The sequence below is a fragment of the Lycium ferocissimum genome, chromosome 10, assembly GCF_029784015.1.
Source record: "Lycium ferocissimum isolate CSIRO_LF1 chromosome 10, AGI_CSIRO_Lferr_CH_V1, whole genome shotgun sequence".
NCBI lineage: Eukaryota > Viridiplantae > Streptophyta > Magnoliopsida > Solanales > Solanaceae > Lycium > Lycium ferocissimum.
The window spans coordinates 5,126,481-5,148,548 of record NC_081351.1 but is presented as its reverse complement, the minus strand read 5'-3'; positions in this window follow the sequence as shown (position 1 = coordinate 5,148,548).

Genomic DNA, 22,068 nt, shown 5'->3' with positions numbered 1-22,068 from the left:
TTGTGATTGTGTTCATCGATGATATCCTGGTATATTCTAGGTCCGAGGCAGAACATGCGGATCATTTGCGTACCGTTCTTAGAGTTCTTCAAACTTGAGAGTTATTTGCCAAATTTTCTAAGTGTGAATTTTGGTTGAACTCAGTGACCTTTTTGGGTTATATTATTTCAGCCGATGGCATTCAGGTAGATACCTAAAAGATTGAGGGCGTGAAGACTTGGCCAAGGCCCACAACCCCTACGGAAGTTCATAGTTTTCTGGGCTTAGCAGGTTATTACAGGAGGTTTGTAGAAGGCTTTTCTTTTATTTCTGCACCACTCATGAAGTCGACCCTTAAATCGCCCAAGTTTCAATAACGGGACAAATGCTTGTGAACGTAGTTTCCAAGAGCTAAAGGATAGATTAACTTCGGCTTTGGCCCGACACTTCCGGAGAGATCGAAAGGTTATGTTGTCTATTGTGATACTTTAGGCGTTGGGTCAGGCTGTGTGTTGATGCAACATGGTAAGGTGATTGCGTATGCTTCAAGGCAGTTACGGAAACATGAGAAAAATTATCCTACCCATGATCTTGAATTGGTCGCAAGTGATTCATGCATTGAAGATGTAGAGACATTACTTGTATGGCGTCCACGTTGATATTTATACGTATCATAAGAGCCTTCAAGATATCTTTGCGTAAAGAATCGAATTTACCAAGAACAAAGCAATGGTTGGAATTGTTGAAAGATTATGATGTTAATGTCCTGTATCATTCTGGGAAAGCAAATGTTGTGGCTGATGCTCTTAGCTGTAGATCCATGGAAAGTTTATGCGATGTTCAGCCAGAGAAAAGAGAAATAGCTCGTGAGCTCCAGTAGTTAGCTAGCCTAGGAGTTCGAGTAGTGGACTTAGGCAGCATGGGAGCTATCATCCAAAATGCAGCGGTCTCGTCGCTAGTAGTTGAAGTGAAAGAGAATCAATACGAAGATCCCATGCTAATTCATTACAGAAATACACTCCCTCAGAAGAAGAAGAAGTCATCATTTGAGATTTCTGGAGATGGAGTTCTCTGATGTCGAGGCAGGTTGTGCGTCCCCGATGTTGCAGGTTACGTCAGCAGATTTTAAAAGAAGCCCATTATTCCCATTATTCTTTTTACCCAGGAGCAACGAAAATGTATCATGATTTTAAATCTATATATTGGTGGAATGGGATGAAGAAAGATATAGCGAAATTCGTAGCTCAATGTCCTAACTGTCAGGAAGTGAAAATTGAGTACCAAAAGCCGGGTGGATTGTTGCAAGCTATAGAAATTCCAACTTGGAAATGGGAAGTAATTAACTTGGATTTCATTGTAGGCTTATCCCGTTCTCGACGTAAGTATTACTCTATATGGGTGATTGTGGATAGACTCACGAAGTCAGTTCATTTCTTACCGGTCAGAACTACATATGTAGCAGAAGATTATGCAAAGCTTTATGTTAAAGAGATAATGCGACTTCACGGTGTTTCAGTATCTACTATCTCCGATAGAGGGATGATACGCTCAAATTACACCAATTAATGGTATAACGCAGACGTTGTCAAATATAGTAACCCAACAAGGTTGGAGTCGAATCCCACAGAGAATATGGTGTGAAAGGTTTACTAAACAAGTATTATACTAATCTTGCGGTCTTGGTGTATTCCAGAAAAAAGGGTTTTATAGTTGTTTTGGTTTGTGGACTAATTTAAAGTGACTGAAAATTTAAAGTTGTAAATATACGGGTCAAAAGAACCAAGATTATGTCCCTGTCAGATAAAGTGTATGATCATGGGTATCGATCTCGATATACTTCTAATAGACTATTTGTATGGATGCACTTAACCTCTATGTGAATCTGAACTATTTCCCAATAAGCAAAGATTATTTCTTTCTATGCTTTTGCCAAAGATAAGAAAGTATGCATGAAGAACGGTTAATTATTCCAAGTAAATTCCTGTTATTCCTAAGTGAGTTTATTAAATAAGGTTTAAAGCCCTGAGTTCTTGTTATTTGTTCTTACCTAACCCTAGCTATTTTTCCAAATAAACTAAAGTTTATGGGGTTAGCTAATGTTTGCAACCACTAACTATATGATGAAAACGAAGAACAAATAAACTCTAACAATCCATTATGCGTATATCATTCACGATCCCCAATCACAACACACCCATCCTTGGGTTCACAACCTTAGTAAAGGTGTTTAGCTACTCATGGCAACAAGAAAACAATAAAAGATTGAAGATTGCATAATTGAATTTTTGTATTGAACTTACGAATCAAACTTGAAAGTAATGAATGTAATAATCAGAAGTCTTCAAAAGCAATAACAACTCAAAAGTAATTACTACAAGTCTAAAACTCTAGATGTCTGAAAAATAAAACCTAAACAGGTATTTATACAAGTCAAACTTGGAATAATCAATCCCAGTCCTGTTTGAGCTCGGCTTGCACTTCGACGGCTCGTCTTTGTACTTCGATGATCGTCGACATGCTCGATGACCATATCAACGATCTGAGTATGCTTTTTTCATTCTGCAGGAACTCCATCGTCGAAGCACTTCGACGGTGCAAGTGAACGATCTGATGATGATCTGATGATTTGTCACTTTGCAAGAACTTATCGACGAGGCAACTCAACGGACCTTCAACCATGTTGACGGTCCGTACTTATGCTTATTAGAATAGATTGCTTATTTTTCTCATTTTTTTCGCTTTCCGAGCATTCTAACTTTGAAATACCTGCACAACACACAAAACACATCAAACTAACACAAACTTGCTCGAAAACAAGTAAAACTTAGAGTTAAAAACCATTGGATGTGCCAAAATTCCCGACACATCAACACCCCCAACTTAAAGTCTTTGTTTGTCCTCAAGCAAGTCAACTAACAGACTCAATCTACAAATGTCTCGATATCACAAAGTAAAGTCAGTTCACGGTGGTTGTGGCAATTAACTTCCGACATATCATGTGTATCATAATGACTCTCCCCAATAAAGACAAAACCAATCAAGGACTCGTTGTAACTAACAATGAGGCTTCGATTTATGACATCTAGTTATCAAAGAAACCATAGCGCACACTAATCAAGACTCATGGGAAACCAAATACTTAACAAATTCTAATGCCCTCACAAAGACCAAAGAATGTCCCAACATATACGTACACGTAATGGGACAAGACAAATGAGAAGAGAAACACTCACAAAGAAATTCTCTAGCTATACATGCAAATACCAAGCTTGTCCCTCATTTTCGGTTGCCCTCAACTTTGGACAGTTTCTCGTGATCACACTAGGCTTTTTCAAGATTGTAATGTAGGCTTGGGGACAGGTAGGATAGATATTTGGATAATTGTGACTCACCCTCCTTGAATACTACATCTTATTCTTCTCTTTTACCCTTTTTGCCTTTTGTTTTCTTCCCTTCTTTCTTTTTTGTTGCCTTGGTGTGGTTTTATTGTGATTCTACTTCTCTATGTTTTTCTTTGTTTGCTGTTTTTCTCTTTTTTTTTTCTTTTTTTTTTCTACACTTACCACACCGCTGTTTTTTAACTAGGCACTTTGCTTCAACCCCACTTTAGACTTATGCCTCATGATCCCCTTAGTCCACCTATCACCCCCAACTTAGGCTTTTAGCCTCAATCTTATATTTTAGTGCCAAGGAGGGACCGGGTGCCAAGAGATGGATATTTAGAACGGGTATCGGCTTGTTACGGCTAGTCAAAGAATAGGTTTTCAGGCTCAAAATGGCTAACAAAGGATATTAATCTATGGGTATGCTTATCTTTAGGCTAAACAGGGGTTCCTAACACAAACAAGGCCTAAGATCATTTCATAGCTTCACTTATCTTCAGAATGCATGGACGACTAACCAGGCAAGTTCTAGATTACATACACAACTGGAGAATATATCTATAAAACCTCACAACACATGGCATCAAAATTGTCAACACACTAGTCTCCCCGCTATAATTTCGCATACAAGGTATCTCAATAATCTAAATGTCACACAAAGAAGCATGTATGTTAATTTAACAACCAAGTCCATTTTTTCAAAAAGTTTCGGAGGGGAGTATTTTATCAAAACAAGACAGCCCTAAGTTAATCAAACCACCATCACATAAGTCAACAATACTCTACTTTATCTAAACATTACCTAAACATTCCAGGTTAAACAAGAAATAAACTCCTCAGGAAAAGAACCATGGCAAAGAAAATCCGAGGGGGTCCTAAACACATATATCCAAATCAAATACTCCCATCCCCAACTGAAAAATTCTGCAATGTCCCCAATGCAGTAAAAGTAAAACCAGGGAGTAGGAACACCTGTGGCACACTAGGCGCGCTGCTCATCTCGCGACTCATCGGTCTACGAGGCATCAAGTGGTGTAACCGCACCAACAATAGTCTCTGTACTAGCGTTAGCAACAGCCTCAGTAGTGGTGCCTGTAAGCACCAGTACTGGAGTAGGAAGGGGTAGTGAAAACGTCTCACCAATGGGAGCACTGCTCGAGGTGGCTCCCCTAGTCCCAAACTGGACATTTTCCATGAGCGATCTCCCGAATGGACTCGCCTCGCACGCTTCTCAATACTCGGGCCCCTAGGGCGAGTGATCTCTCGCACCTCCTTCTCATCACGGGCTACTCTCTTTCTCTTTCCCCGACCACCCGCTGCGGTAGGCGCAAATAACTGCACCACTGGAAGCTCCTCCTCAATCTCCTCCGCAATAGACGGTGGTGCTGCTACTAGGCTCGGATCACGGGCCTTCAACAATGAAACATCAGCCTTAAGCTGCTCTAACTCTACCCTCAAAGCATCAGTGGAAGTGGTCGGGCGAGCCATCTCCAATGCAGTCAATCTTATCTCAAATCCATCCACCGAGGGACGGTGTCGTCTCGCAGATCTAATGCCTCGTCTACTCTCGATCTCATAATCATCGGTAGCCGGGGCCACTATGATCTTTGACGCTTGTCCATGTGAGTCACATTGCTTTGTAAATTTCCTAAAGTTGTCCGTTGAGAAGGCATATGGATCAACCTTGGCGTATCCTACGGTACGTCCCATTTGGGCTCGCTGTTGTGGGGGGGTGGACTCGGAGGTTGTGGAGCTGAAGTCTGTGGCTCAGGAATAGCAGTCTGAGTCTCAACGGAATCATCACCAATATCGGGCCGGAATCTCGGAATCCAGCACCGGGCCAGCCTCGGCATTAGGGCGATGAGCCGTGCAACTCCCCGTGTGAGAGTCACCCGCGATTCCTGGATGAACAAGCTCCTGCGGTAGGGGTACCCCTCCAAGTGCCACTGGTAACCCATCTACTTCCCCTTGAATCTCATCAACGACCTCTTTCTTGCTCTTTTTTACCGAATAAACCGACGAAGATGTAATCCGGTGGTCGATATCATCTATAAACCGCACCTGTGACCTCCGAACAAGCTCTGTAATCAGGCATGAAAATATCAGGGAAGTGTTGGGATGGGAAGCCCTCAACTGTATCTCAGTACTAGCCAATGCCACAAAATCAATTGGGTATCTGGACATCAACGCGGCCACAAAAATTTGCTTGTCGGCCGCAAGAGCATTATCGACCTGAGTGGGGAGAAGCCGCAACTGCGCCACGCTTCACCAAAACTTGCCCTCCAATGTCAACCATCTCTTCACTATCCTCTTGGCCAAGTTAGTACACTCGGCCCTTATGCTCGGACGACCAATCACTATGGCTACCGAGTCCCTGACGGACTGCTCTTTGCGTCTCAGCAACTTGTCTTTCAACTTAATTGTCTACCTCGAGGCGGTGTAATTATCGCCGAAGTGTACTCTGTTGATGGCCTGGGCAGATATATCAACACTCACCTTTCTGATCTCAACCTCTCTAAGCGGCTCTAACTCTCGCAATTGCTTGCACCTCTTTCTGACTTTCTTAATCAAGGCCCCATATGCGGCATATATCTCACGTACTAAGATCGGGCAATAATCCCCAGGAAGCTCTTACATAAACTCTAGCTGATAATAGGGAATGAGCTCCCTGGCCCTGGGTAAGATCTCCAGCCCCTCAAAACTGATCCGCCGCTCTTCATTTATGGTACGGTTCTCATGCTAGGTGTCGTCACCTTTCAATTTAATGCCATACTCATACAAAATGTCGGCACCCTCACAAAAAGAAACGATCCTCAAGCTCCTTGCATTTCTAAGTTCCCGAGCCCTAGCCGCCTCGATCGCACGCATCGCATGCTCATCACCATGCCGTGCCGCGCCGACGAGTCCGGGATCTAGAAAAAGGTGTTGAGGAGGACCGAGCAACATCCTCGGTAGATCATGTTCACGCAAATATGAGGTATCTCTAGATGCCAGCCCTGCGATCCCTCCCCTGATTCATCACCGAACTCGGGATATGTAGATGATTCCTCCGTCGACCGGGAGGAATTAGGAGGTGCGAGTGAGCCTCATGTGACCTGACCCTGCTCCAAAGGGGAGCAACAACCCTATTCTCCTCACGGCATAACCTCGGGGCTCATCATCCTCGTCTCTAAGTGCTGGGTTAGCTAATCGGGGCCTCCTTCGACCCGTTGTTCTTTGTTATTTCGAGCCACCCCCTCGTGGCTGTTAAGTTGGGTAGCACCATACCTGTAATCATAAAAAACCACAATCTAGTCAATCCGTACGAGTGAAATCAAACACAGTGAGAAAAAAAAGCTCTCAGTTCAGTTCTCTGACGTTGGCTGTCTGCAGACCGTCGATGTGCTTTGACGGACGTCGAACCTGTCGACGGACTGTCGATTAGCTCGACGGGACCATCTTTATGAAAAGACGGTCCGTCGATCTGTAGACTGTGCCATCGACATGTTCACGGCCCTGGCAGCAGCAATTTATCAGTATACATACATCAAACATTCTCTCGGTTTTGCGTTTTCAACTCCAATTAATCAGAGAACCAACTTTTCATCTATTTTGTACATTTGGGGTTTTGGGGCTTCTGGTTACTCAGACTTCACCCTTTTTTTTTTTTTGACTTTTGGCAATTATCCGGGTTTCTTTTGGTGGGTATAACGAAATCAAACCTAGATTTTTAATCAAAATACCCTCTAATCCGTTAGAGTTACTCAGACTTCACTCCTCAAGCATCATGTTTCAACAGAATTCCTCTTTTTTTTCGGACCATTGGCGGGCATAATGAACCAAAAAGTTGATCAAAATGCCCACCGACTCAATGGGGGCACGATATTCTCGTCCCCACGAGTTCCCCTAATAACAATCATACAAAATTCCCCTCCCCCAATCAATAATTTCATAATTTTACAAATTTAAGCATGGATTTCATTCAACAAGTACAAACCCTAAGTCATAATTTCTACCCTCAGCATTTACATCACAGGTATCACCCATGTATCCCAGTTAAAAACACACCCAACTTATTTCAATACCATCAACTACAGCATAGGTCCCAAAATCCAATTTTTCAATTACTTTAGGAACCCTAGGCATCTTCTTTAGCAATTTTTAAACAAATACCAACATTAAAACCAAGAAAAGGCCGAAATTCATGCACATACCTGATATAGAAAGAAACTTTGAAGAAAACTTGAGTAAAGATTTTGAGAAAAAAAAATTAGCCAATTCGTAACCCTAGGACAGAGGGTTATGGTTTTCAGTGGTGGTGAGAGTGAAGGGTTGTGGGAGGAATTAATGGGGAGTAGCAGTTGAAGAGGTTGGAGGCAGTTATGGATTTGAAGAGGTTGAGTGGGAGTATTATGCGATTGTTGCGTGGGAAAATTAATTACTCTGCCCGTTATGTCTCTTTAAAAACGCGACTGTTTAGCCTAAATTTTTATTTTCGAATTTTTGGACGAGTTGTCGACATGCTCGTCGACTCGTCAAAGCGTAAATACGACCCAAAAACATAACTGGTACTTACCTATTGGCGAGCATTTCGACGGTGTCGTCGAACATGTCGACGATCCATCGACATGCTCGTCGAGTTACTTACCTGTAGAGTAGCAGTTGTTAACTCTTAGAAGTCTAGCTCTGCATACCGTCCTTGTACATTGACGGCCCGTCGACATGTCGATGGCACGTCTTTATACTCTGGAGTAATTTTGCTGGTTTTTCGAGTTTCAGTTCCTGTGCACTCAACACCCGTTAAATAATAAAAATAATAATAATTAAAAAACTAAAACCTACAAAAACAAAATTACAGAATTTTAAACTTGGGTTGCCTCCCAAGAAGCGCTTGATTTAATGTCACAACACGACGGTGTTACCAATTTACTCTTGGTCGGGACTCGCCGAGTCAGCATTCGTCCCAAGGTGCTTCAACCGATATCGGTCAATAATTCTATCTCCCGCAACTATATCATGGTAGTGCAGGACCCTCTGCCCGTTCATCTTAAATGTCCAAGTTCCATCTTCAGACTTTAATTCAATAGCCCCATGGGTGAAACACTTACCACTTCAAAGGGACCTGACCATTGCGATTTTAATTTGCCCGATAGTAGTTTAATCTAGAATTAAACAGCAGGATGAGATCACCCTTGTAGAATTTCCGTTTCAGGATCTTCTTATCATGGTACTACTTCATCTTCTCTTTGAATGATGCTGCACTTTCATAGGCCTGATAGCGGAACTCATCCATCTCATTGAGTTGAAACAACCTGAGTTCGGTCGCTTCTTCCCAATTCATGTTCAATTTATTCAAGGCCGACATGGCTTTATGTTCAAGTTCAACTGGTAGGTGGCATGCTTTCCCGAAAACTAGCTTAAAAGGCGAAGTCCTAATCAGAGTCTTGAAGGCAGTCCGGTAAGCCCATAGAGCATTATAGAGCATGCGAGCCCAATCAGTTCTATTTGCATTTACTGTTTTGGCTAAAATACTCTTTATCTCCCGATTAGAGACTTCAACTTGCCCACTTGTCTGAGGATGATAAGGGGTTGCAACCCTATGCTTGACTCCATATTTCTCCGTTAATCCCTCAAAGGCTCTATTGCAAAAGTGAGAGCCACCATCAGTGATTATCACCCTTGGAGTACTAAAACGAGTAAATATGTTCTTTTCCAAGAACCCCATGACACTCTTGGCTTCGTTATTAGGTAAATCCACTGCTTCTACCCATTTAGAAACATAATCGACAGCCATCAAGATATATTTCATGCCACAAGAGCTTATAAAGCGACCCATAAAATCAATTCCCCAAATATCAAACACTTCAACCTCTATTACAAAGTTCAGAGGCATCTCTTGTCTCCTACCAATATTCCCATGCCTTTGGCACTGATCATAAGAACGCACCATCAGATTAGCATCATGAAAGAGAGTAGGCCAATAATAACCACATTCGAGAACCGCTGCGGCAGTTCTCGTACCACTATATGACGTTGGAGAGCCATGGCAAGCCTTCAAAATCTCTAATACCTCACTCTTGGGACACAACGCCGAATAATGTTATCGGCGCAAGTTCTGAATAAGTATGGTTCATCCCAATAGTACTGATGAACATCTCGCAAAAACTTCTTTTTCTAATACGATTTGATCTCGTCGGGAATGCTACCAGTCACCAAGTAGTTAGCAAAATCGGCAAACCAAGGTTCCACCTGCATAGACACCGCCAGGACTTGCTCATCCGGAAATGCATCTAATGTCAAGTTCTTAACTGGCCGGCACCCCGATTTTCTCAAGCCTAGGAGATGATCGTGTGGACTTGATTTTCGGATCCTTTCGATCTTTACCTCGAAATCAAACTCTTGTAACAAAAAAGACCCAACGTAATGAGTCGCGGCTTCCTTATTTTCCATCAAATACCTCGATGCAGCGTAGGTCGGTGTACATGTTATACCCTGCATGGTACGTTAGAATATTCTACGGTTGCGATAAGTTAAGGACAAGGTTGTAAATTTTTTCGATTTTGTTAAAAGTGCATGAGTTGCATATGCATCTTTTCATTGGCATGGAGTGTTAAGGGTAAAATTAGAATAAGGAAAATTTGGGGTCAAAAGTGAATTATGAAAAGTTAGACAATTTATGAGAATTTGGGACCAAAAATGAAATTTTGGAAACTAGTATTTCATGAAAATGGCCATATGTGGCCATGTGTGTGTGTGGGCCATAGGGCCACATGTGAAAATTCTATATGGACACAAAGATGAAAGCTTAAGTCATTTTCATTATTTTCATCTCTTGAAATCTCTAGAAAAATTTAATGGGCATGTGCATGGTCATGTACACACACACACACACACACACACACACACACACACACATATATATATATATATATATATATATATATATATATATATATATATATATATATATATATATATATATAGGTGTGGTGAGTAATAAGACATAAGTCATCCTTTGGATTTCAAGAAACATCAAGAGAAAAAAAAAAAAGATGGAGAAAAACCAAAAATTCTCAATTTTGATCATGGAAAATTATTTTCTTCATGTGTTTCAACTCATTGGAGGGTCCTTATCAACATGGAGTAGTTGTTGGAGCAAGTAAAGTCTTTATTCTTGCAAGAACAAACCTAGCCAAGTTGTGAAGATGAGAGGCTGGTAAGGATTCATCTTGTTTTTCATATGCTATGAATGATGTGTGTGTATGTGGAGAGTGGAAATGAGTGAATTCATGAAAATATGGAAATTTAAGTGTAGCGTGTGTGTATGTGTGTGGCCGTGTGATATGTGTTGTGTAGAAGGAGTGGTTAATCAATTGAATTTAGCATGTTTGTGTGTTGTTATAATGTGTAGAAAATGAATGGAACTCATGGAATGATGTATGTTGAAGGGAAATTTAGAAAATGGACTGTTTTGTGTGTCAAAGAATGAACTAATTTTATTTCGTATTTTGGTTGTTGTGTGTTGTGGATTCTATGATGCTAATGAGAGTTTAATGGCTCAAGTTGAGGTTGTAATTGTCATGGGCTATTTTTCGAAGCTTATGGAATTTTAATGTAGTTTCTATAATTATGGAAATAATGTTGGGAACGTGTGGATTATTTGAATGGTGGATGAATTTGGAAGAAAGAAATGTATTGTTGTTGTTTTTGCGGCATTTGGAAGTTTCGGGTTTCATTATGTAGTGAATGGGCTGATTTGGCTATTTTGTAGATTGTTGGAAGCATTCTTGAATCTTGTTTAAATGGTTTGGATTAGTACGTGAACTTGTGATCGTTGATATTAATGTGAATATATGAAGTTGAATTGAATATACATGAATATCGTCGAATCATGTAGAATGGAGTCATCAATATTAGAATGCGTTGGAATTGAATATTAATGTTGCTAGTTTGGTTGTTGGTGTTGTTGTTGATGAATTTGGGCCGAGTTGAAATCTCGGGGTTGGTGTATTCGGGGGAAATCTGCCAAAATTTACGTAGAATTTGATGTTCGTTTGGAATTGAATTCCTAAATGTCTTCAACTAATGTTCGATATCTATTGACATTATGTAGACCTTGGAGAGCCGAGACTTGAGTTGGGTTAGCTTAGGGAGCGACCGAGGTATGTAAAGCTTACCTTTCCTTCTTTGGCATGTCTTAGATATGGCTAAGCTATGATATGTTATGAGCTTGGGGGTAATTCCATTCTTAAAATCCGAACATGTTTATGATTCGTATTTGCTTCTTGATGTTGGCATCCTTAATGTGGTCAAGTTATGGACCGTATGTCTTTGATACGATTGGATTTGAAATGCTATGTATACGGTTGTCCCGAAAGGATTTTATGTTTGAAAATGCCGTAACTTTCGTAAAAAGAACCGGATGGCTTTGATTTGTTCATAGAAAGTCCTAAAAGTGAGTAACGTTCAACTTTCCGAGGCGGACTCGGATTGGTTTGGCGTATAACTATGGTCCTTTGATATATTTATGACGTTTGATATGTTTTCAGGTGACGTCCGAAAGATGTTTGATATAACTTTTGTCCCGACTTTCAAATGTCGGTCCGCTTACACTATTTTTATTGTAGTTGGATTATGGTCCTTATGTCTTTTGTATGACTAAATTACTAAAGTTGCATAAAGTTTGTTTTCAAAAAATTTTTTGTTCCTAAACGATCCGAAACTACGAACGCCGTAACTTTCAAGAAAGGGCTCGGATCGCTTTGATATCTTCGCCAATGATTTCATGACGAGTAATGACCTTAATTTTCATAGGCGGGCCCGGATTGGGTTGACGCTCGTCCGTGGGTCCCGTGACTTTCTACGTTTGGTTCTAATGACCTATTTTTGAAAGAATTCAATATGACTATTCTTCCGACCCCGAGTATGACTATATAGTGAACGAAATAACGATTCGTATACTTATGATTTTGATACGTGACTATGGTTTCGAAGTTTGGTTTGATATGTTCCCGAGTGATATTTGGAATTGACTATTGTCTTGGTTTTGAAATAATAGTTCGCTTCATATTGTTGAGTTTGTAATAATGATTTGTATGCATATGGCTACTTACGATTGTACTCGTGCGATTTGTTGTGACATCCTTCACCGGATCCGAAGGCGGGTTATTTTCGTGCGCACTGTCCGAAGTATGATGTGATTAGAAGTATGATGTGATTTTGAAGTATGATGTGATATTACCGCCGGGTTCTTGGCCGCGGTATGTGATATGTGATATTGCCCGCGGGGACCGGGGTCGCGATAACATTGACCCGGCGGGTTCCGGCCGCGGTATGTCGGGTTTCGGAGATGTTCGAGATATAAAACTTCCGAAGTATGATGTGTTGTGGCGTCCGGATGGAGTGGCGACCACGTTACGTCCGCCGGTCCCATTATGGACCGTATATGGTATGTGATATGATATGTGATGATTTGATGATATGATATGTGATGATCTGATGATACAATATGATATGCGATATGATATGTGATAATATGACGGTATGTTTATGATTATTATGTTATATATGGATCGGGCCGTACGTTCCTCGCATTATTATACTATTTATGGATCGGGCCGTACGTTCGGCATTCGGTTAAACATATGATATGTTTGATTTTCCGTATATACGAGACAAAAATGTTTTTCAAAAGAAAGCAGAGAATCATTTTGACATTCGATTATCCTACTCGCCTGAACCCCTTATGTATGATTTGTATGTCGATGTAAGTATTTCGGTATTCGATTATTATGCTCACTACGTACCCACGACTTCGGTTATGATTCGCTCGTAATTTTCTGCTTTGCATACTCAGTACATATTCCGTACTGACCCCCTTTTCTTCGGGGGCTGCGTTTCATGCCGCGCAGGTACCCACAGATGAGTAGGTGATGTTAGCAGAAGATGTTCCGTCTGGATGGGCGAGCTCCATTTCCTCCGGAGTGCTGCCGATGTCAGAATGCTTTTGTATGGTAATCCGGAGTTAAGTTAGAGACTGCCGAACGGTGTCGTGTGTGTGATATGTCGGTTTTGTGAGTTGCACGTAAGCCGATGTATTATTATGCATTATGTCAGAGATTTGTTTTGTAATTCGGCTATGTAAGCCGATATATCAAGACGCATTATGTTACGGATTCGTTATGACTACGGGGTGATTTTTATTTGATTTGAAAAGACGAAAAGTATGATGTTTTTTTTTTTTTTGAAAATTTTCTTTCCGTATTTTGTCACGTTTTGCGGGACGTGTATTACGAGAGTCGGTGGTTCGCGCAAAGGGTCTGCCCATTAAAATTAGGGTGTGACAATCACAACCTTGGACTGAAGAAATAGGACCGAAACTTCTCAAATGCATATACTATTGTAAGCAGCTCTTGCTCAGTCACCGTGTAGTTCATCTGTGCCACATTAAGTGTCCTACTAGCATAGTAGATTGGGTGCATAATTTTATTGTTCCTCTGGCCAAGCACAACACCTATCGCGAAACCACTAGCATCACACATCAACTCAAAGGGCAAGGACCAATCAAGAGTAACAATAACAGAAGTAGTAGTGAGCCGCTCCTTTAATTCATCAAACGCATTTCGGCTCTTGTCATCAAACACAAACTTAACCTCTTTTTCAAGAAGCTTGCACATAAAGTTAGCAATCTTGGAGAAATCCTTGATGAAGCACCTGTAGAACCCAGTATGTCCTAAGAAACTTCGGATACCTTTTACTGAGATCGGTGGAGGGAGTTTTGCAATCACATCTATCTTCGCTTGATCTACCTTAATTCCCTTTTCAGAGATATTGTGACTTAGGACGATCCCTTCCTTCACTATAAAGTGACACTTGTCCTAATTTAGCACGAGATTTGTTTCCTTATATTTTTTCAGCACTTCACCCAGATGGTCAAGACAATCATCAAACAAATCACTAACAACCGAGAAATCATCCATAAATACCTCTAAGAAATCCTCTACCATTATGTCGAAAGATCGACATCACGTCGAAAAGCGTTGCATAGCCTGTGCAGGGGCTGCCGGATGCAAACGTCCCATAGGGACAAGTAAAAGTCGTCTTCTCTTGATCTTCTAAGGCAATATTAATCTGATTATAGCCCGAGTATCCATCTAGAAAGCAATAGTAAGACCTCCCAGCCAGCCTATCCAGCATCTGATCATTGAAAGGCATGGGAAAATGGTCTTTACAAGTGGCAGTATTCAGCTTCCTATAGTCCAAGAAAACACGCCATCCAGTAACTATACGAGTGGGAATCAGCTCATTCTTTACATTAGGCACCACAGTGATACCTCTTTTCTTTGGTACACATTGAACAAGACTTACCCACTTCTCGCAATCGGATACACTCAAAATCTAACCACTCGATGATTTCACGACCTCGCGCATGTTCTCGTTCAATCTCCGCCGATGCTCAACACTCGGCCTGCTGTCCTCCTCTAGTTGAATTTCATGCAAGAATACCCTGAATGTTTGCTATGGTCCAACCAATAGCACGTCTGTACTCGCGCAAAATCTCCATTAAACACTCAATCTGTTCCTCAGTCAATAATGCTAAAATGATCACTGACAATGTCTTGTTCGGACCAAGGAACTCATACCTCAAGTGTGTCGGGAGCTGCTTAAGCTCAAGCTTTGGAGGCTCAACAATAGAAGGCTTAGCTGGTGGAATCGTTCTATTTGCAAGATCTAGATCAAGCTTTCTTGGGTGGTAAGTGTAGGAACCTAGACCCTCAAGCGCGTTTATAGTTTCCACGTAGCCCTCCATATCACAAGCACCAAAGTTTATCGGAACTGTAGCGAGGGCTTCTCCCAGACTTTTTTTTTCCATTTTATGTTCGACAGCATCATCAATCCCATCAAACGAATCAATAACCGAGATACTCTCATAAGCGCTTGGAAACTTCATCCCCTTGCTTGCTTGGAAAGTTACTTAATTTCACTCAAAACTTAATTTCATATTTTTCAGAGTCCATAAGCGCTCTTTCCGTAGCAAGAAATGGTCTTTCCAAGATAACGGGAATATATCTATCCACCGCACAATCCAGAATCACGAAATCAGCAGGCAACATGAAGTTACCACTTGTACCAACAAATCATCTATAACCCCAACTAGCTTCTTGATAGATCTGTCTGCCATTTGTAATCGCATAGAAGTCGGTCTAGGAGTCCCCAATCAAAATTGTTTGAAAATAGCAAGGGGCATCAAGTTGATACTCACCCCATTATCACACAGAGCACGGGCGAATGGATGAAGCCCAATATTGTATGGAATGGTAAACGCCTCTGGATCTCCCTTATTTTGAACTGTGGTGGAAGTAATAATTGAACTCGCACGATGAGTTAAATTCACTGTCTCATGTTGAACAGACCTTTTCTTCGTAAGCGTGTCTTTCACAAACTTAGTAAATCCGGCATCTCTTTGTAAGATTCAAGAATGAAAAATTCATCGTTAATCTCAACCGATCATAGAACTTCTGACACTTAGCATCATCATTCTTGTTTGCCAACCTCTGAGGAAAGGGAGGCTTTGCTTTGTACATCTGAGTCAAAGGGCGAAGAGCCTCTTTTATCGTGTGTTTCCCTGTATCAGCAGCAACTTCTGGAATATCAGTAACTTTTTCTTCACTACGGACTTCCTCATCAATAATAGGCACGTTAGAATGCACCTCTTCTTCCTCAATAATAGGATCTAGATCAACCACCTTCTTGTCAGCACCTTGAAGTATTTTACCACTCCTCATGCTAATAGCAAAAGTACGTTCCACTCCCTCACCATTCTTCGGGTTTGGAATAGTATCACTAGGAAGTCCTCCTTTTCTAGCAGGATGATGTTCTCTAGAAAGATCACGCATCTGCTGTTCAAGATTCTGAATAGCTGCTGAATGAGAGACCCCCGTCTCTGCTAGCCCAAATAATGTCCTTTCAGTGTTTATCTGACTAGCCAAAACTTTCTCAAGCATTGACTCCAACCTCGAACTACCTTGATCATTAGATTGCCCTTTTGGTGGAATATAAGGGTTGGAACTTCTGTTCCCAAAATTACCGTTGTTGTTGTTGTATCTCCCTTGGTTTTCTCCACCATAGTTGTTATTGTAGTTCCCATAGTTGTTGTTGTAGTTCCCTTGTTTGTATGACCCCTGCCCTTGGTCAGTATCCGGATCTCCTCGAATTGGTTTGGGAATATCCCCTTCGCTATGTAATATGCATATTGAACATTCTCAATTGGCGGAGGGGGGGCCTCTTGATATGGACCCTCTGGGACTTGGTACATTCCAAGCGGCATGCCTGAGATATCTTCACAAATGTTCACCTTCTTTGTTTCTCTCTCATCAAGCCTCTTTGTCAGTAAAGAGAGACTAGTGGCCAACTGTGCCAACGTCTGCTCTGTTTCCTGGCTATCTTTCACAATATTTTGAATCAACGGTGTTCCAAGTGATAGCCCATCATAATTTCTTGAATGTCATGCTTGGCTATGTGTAGTCAATCGATCAAGTATATCAGTAATAGTAGCATAGGACTTATTCATGAAACACCCATTGCGTATTATGGCTATCACTTGGGTCATAGGATCCAACCCTCTATAGAACCTCTCCTTCAAAATCTGATCTGGGAAACCATGGTTTGGACTCCTATCCAAATATTCTTTGTACCTCTCCCAAGCTTTAAAAAGTTGTTCCCCATTACGTTCTTTGAACTCATAAATCTGATCACAAATTTCAGCTCTTTTACTCGAAGGATACCACTTCCTGAGAAACACTCTGACCATCTCTTCCTATGTAGCAATAGAGTTTTCGGGTAGCTTTGTGAACCATTTTCTCGCTTCTCCAGCTAACGAATATTTGAAGAGTTTCGACCGAAGCTTAACTTCTTCGAGTCACACCGGATATATAAGAAGCACACATCCAAAAAGTTTGTTATGTGTTAGTGAGGGTCATCATCGACTGCATTCCGAAAGTATCCCTCTTGTTTAAGCATATGATAGAGTGAATTGTCAAACATGATAGTAGTAGTAGCATTTCACCCTCGGATGAATGATTGCAGATGCAAAGTCTTCATCCGTTCGGTTCATCAAAAAAACATTCTCGATTCGAAGTTCGTTGTTGGCCATGATCACCTGGTTTATAAGGTAGCAAACAAGGTGTGTTGGAATATGACAAAGACTTTAAGAAGAGTAAACACTATTTAATAATTTCAAAATCGTATTCCTCGGCAACGACGCCAAAATTTGATATGCTCAAATTACACCTATTAATGCTATAATGCGGACGTTGTCAAATATAGTAACCCAACGAGGTTAGGATCGAATCCTACAGAGTATGGTGTGAAAAGTTTACTAAACAAGTATTATACTAATCTTGTGGTCCTGGTGTATTCCAGAAAAAAGGGTTTTATAGTTGTTTTGGTTTGTGGACTAATTTAAAGTGACTAAAAATTTAAAGTTGTAAATATATGGGTCAAAAGAACCAAGATTGTGTCCCCGTCAGATAAAGTGTATAATCATAGGTATTGATCTTGATATACTTCTAATGGACTGCACTTAACCTGTATGTGAATCTGAACTGTTTCCCAATAAGAAAAAATTATTTCTTTCTATGTTTTTTCCAAAGATAAGAAACTATGCATGAAGAACGGTTAATTATGCCAAGTAAATTCCTCTTATTCCTAAGTGAATTTATTAAATAAGGTTTAAAGCCCTGAGTTCTTGTTATTTGTTCTTACCTAACCCTAGCTATTTTCCCAAATGAAAACGAAGAACAAATAAACCCTAACAATCCAATATGCGTATATCTTTCACGATCCCTAATCACAACACACCCATCCTTGGGTTCACAACCTTAGTAAAGGTGTTTAGCTACTCATGGCAATAAGAGAACAATAAAAGATTGAAAATTGCATAATTGAATTTTTGTATTGAACTTACGAATCAAACATGAAAGTAATGAATGTAATGTCACGACCCAAACTGATGAGCCGTGACAGGTAGTTGACCATTACTGGCCAAGCACCCCTATGCTTACATCTAATAATCGATTGGGCCCATGTACAATCTATAGTTGAATATACCGTCTCTCGAACAATCAACATAAAAGACACTCGTACCGGAACTCTCGCCCAACACATACATATATAAACATAAACACCGAGAATAACAGCCGCAAGCCGATTTGGCCGCGATACATATACTCGTTCAACAAAATACACGCCGACGAGGCTACATAATATCACGACTACATATCCTTTGTCTCAGACCTCTATGGAGTACAACCGTAGAAAGGATGATAAGGTCCCGTCGTACCCTATATATGTACATAACGAGATGGCATACTAAACGGGATCGAAGCTCCGCATCAATGGAGCGTACCCCGCGGGCCGAGGGGGAGGTCCTATCGCGGGAATCGTCCGCCCTGGCTCCCACCGCGGGCATGAAAGCGAGCGTCCACAAGAAGGGACGTCAGTACGAGCAATGTACCAAGTATGTAAGGCATGAATAGTAACATAATAAGGGATGTAAAGTATGAATAATAACAGAATAGAAATATAGAGCGTATCGTAAAATAAAAGAGTAACCTGTACATATGAGTGCCTCTTAGGGCGGATGCCATGCATGCTAGCTTTCTTTTGAAAAACATTTCTTGTTCATATATATAGAAAATAGAACATATCATATTGCCGAGGCGTCGTCTCCGATCCATTTAACCACATATGTCCCGCGTCCGGGATGATATCATGTCATATTATACCAACTGATCAGGTGGTTACGCGTATAAAACGCTCTGGCCCTTTTTTCCATATTCCCCATTTACGTATAAATATATCATATACATATACATATATCATATAAGCAGCATGCATGAGAGCCCAAAGAAAGTCATGTATCTATCGGAGTGACGTAAGGTCCCTCTCGATTATATTATGGAATAGTCATCGTCGCTTTGTCTCACCTTGAAGGAACAATTATTATAAGGTGAGACTATCAATGAAGAATAACATCAAGAGAAAACATAGAATAGGATCATAAATCTCATAAGGCATCAATTCAAATACTTTGAAATCTTTAAAAATAGTCATCATCCATGAATAAACTTGAGGGATCAAGAAATAGCTCAACATTCTTATATCGTCATTGAAATCATAACTTGGAACCTTTAAACATGAAATCGTTCTCATCATAGTAATCATAGAAAAATATTCTCATCTTTGACATCATCGTTGTCATTGTAAAACATATCCATCGTTGTTGTCATAAAAGCTTACGGAGTCATAAACCTCTGTTTTGGAAAAATACGGACATTTTGGAAAGCATTTATGGGTTATCAAGAAAAGGAATCATGCCTTGGAATCATAGACTTCTAACTTTTGAAAACAACGAAGTTATGAAAGCATTTATGAAATCGTAATATAGGAGTCATGCCTTTGAAAGAAAGGGACGAGCCTTAACATACCTATTCAATCTCTTATTGGCTACGCTTATGCGTCCGAGCTCATAAGTCTACATTTAAGAGGATTTACGCTAACGTTAGCCTCTTCATCGCACACTTGTACCAAGTTTCAAATTATACTATTCTATATTCTGCCGAAAATCGGGCAGCATTTTCCCTGTTCATATGCCTAGCTCGAATTCTCAATTCAACAACCAACAACAATCACAACAATACCAACATCAAAAACATCATTTCCCATATCAAAGTACTCCATAGAATAGCCCATATGGTGCTTGTTCGATGTTTCCACCAACAAAATTAATTTACAACAATTTAACAACTCCTTCTCCTTAAATAAACCAAGATTAGTGTTAATAGCAAGAGATTCATACCTTTCTTTCGATAAGAATGCTATATCTTCACTCCTCTACCTTGAACTTAAGCCACAACACCTCAATACATGATTTTGTAGTTGCAACTATACGCCGTCTGGACCGGGATTTGGGAATTATACCTGGTTTCGGGCTAAAAAGTTGAGGGTTGGAAGGTTTGGGAAATTTCTGGAATATTTGGGATGTTTTTGGGTGTCTTTGGCTGAAAATGAGGGGGTCTCCCCCTTTAAATAGCGGTCCAGGTTCTGCCTGGACCGACTTAATTTTCCTTCAGCGCGTTCGCGCCCCCTTTGGGCGTGTTCGCGCTGACTTATTTTTTTCTGACTGCGCCTTCATTCAGTAAAAAGGTCATAACTCTTGATCCCAATATCGTGTGAGGGAACACGACCTATGGTTGGAAAGCTATTTCAATTATATACAACTTGCATTCTTGGTGGTTTTCCAAATTCCTAACTTATAATGTCGTTTTGGCCCCTCCAAGTCGATCATCCGAAAATGTTTCCTTAAATCGTCCTTTTGGAGGGCTTATGCCCATATTTGGCTTATGGGTCTTTCTTAAGACCTGCTCAACTTTCCATGTACTACTCATATGTCTCTTCATATTTCCTTTATAAAACTCCGACGTGTGGCCCCCACTTAGCTTTACGAAGAATGAGGGCTTTTCATTACGTGCCATATGTACCAATTCACCCCATATGGTCTCCAAATGTCATATATATATATATATATATATATATATATATATATATATATATATATATATATATATATATATATATATATATATATATGTTATTATCACATTCTTATAATATAACCTTCATCCTGAACCCGAGCCTCAAAATTTGTTCAAAGACGTTCGCGCCTCGTGGTGGCGCGTTCGCGCTGTGTTAGCCCTTGGCCTTCTCCGCATTCGCGCCACTCCCTGGCGCATTTGCGCAGACCGTTTTCCTGGTCTGCCAGCCCAACTTGTAACGTCTATATCTCCTTACCCCGATGTCCTATTGAGGAGCGGTTTGTTGCGTTGGAAACTAGACTTCCCGAAATTCACTTTAGACTTTTGTTTCACTTCAAAACTCTTAATATACTAAAACATATTCTTCTTCCAGTTAGACCAAAATTTTTATACCAAACCTTGCCCAACTTTCTTTCAAAGCCTCGGAAGCTTAATCTCCTTAGTTCACTGGTTTTCCAATCCTCCTATAACCTGTTACGCGAACTCGGACTCTTATAATCATAACACGAGCACCTATGATCTTGCATTTTCTCGACAATAACTCCGATGTCTGCACTTGAATAGCTAATGCCTAACGAATTTCAACGTACAGAAACTACGGGGTGTAACATCCTTCCCCCCTTAGAAACACTCTTCCTCGAATGTTGCAGTATTGCCAACCCACAACACCATCTTTGTTTCCTTAGAACCGTTATTCTTTCCTTAGGGTCCGATTACCGTTTGCTTAGACTATAACTTGGGTCAGTCTCTTCCCATTCTTTCTTAACTCTTTTATTGCCTTCAATCAACTTCTTTCACTTCTTTGCCCTCATGTACTTGATCGGAATTTAACTAGTATCTCGCTTTCGCTATGATTTTGTCTCCATTATTGTAGTCTTGACTTATCGTTCCATAACTATTCATCGGCCTGTAAGTATTTTTTTTTCGTTCCTTGTTTCCTTGTTAGTGGGCAATTACCTTTTCGTATGTCTACTTTCTTTACGTTTATCCTTTCGGCGCTATCTCGGGCTACTCTTTTTGCTATCTGTTGGTCTTGGGTATATATACTGTACTGACTCCTTGCGGTTCATTGGTCAGCGTCATTAGTCCTTACATCCTTGTCACCATCTCTCTTACCTTTACATTTTGAGTGT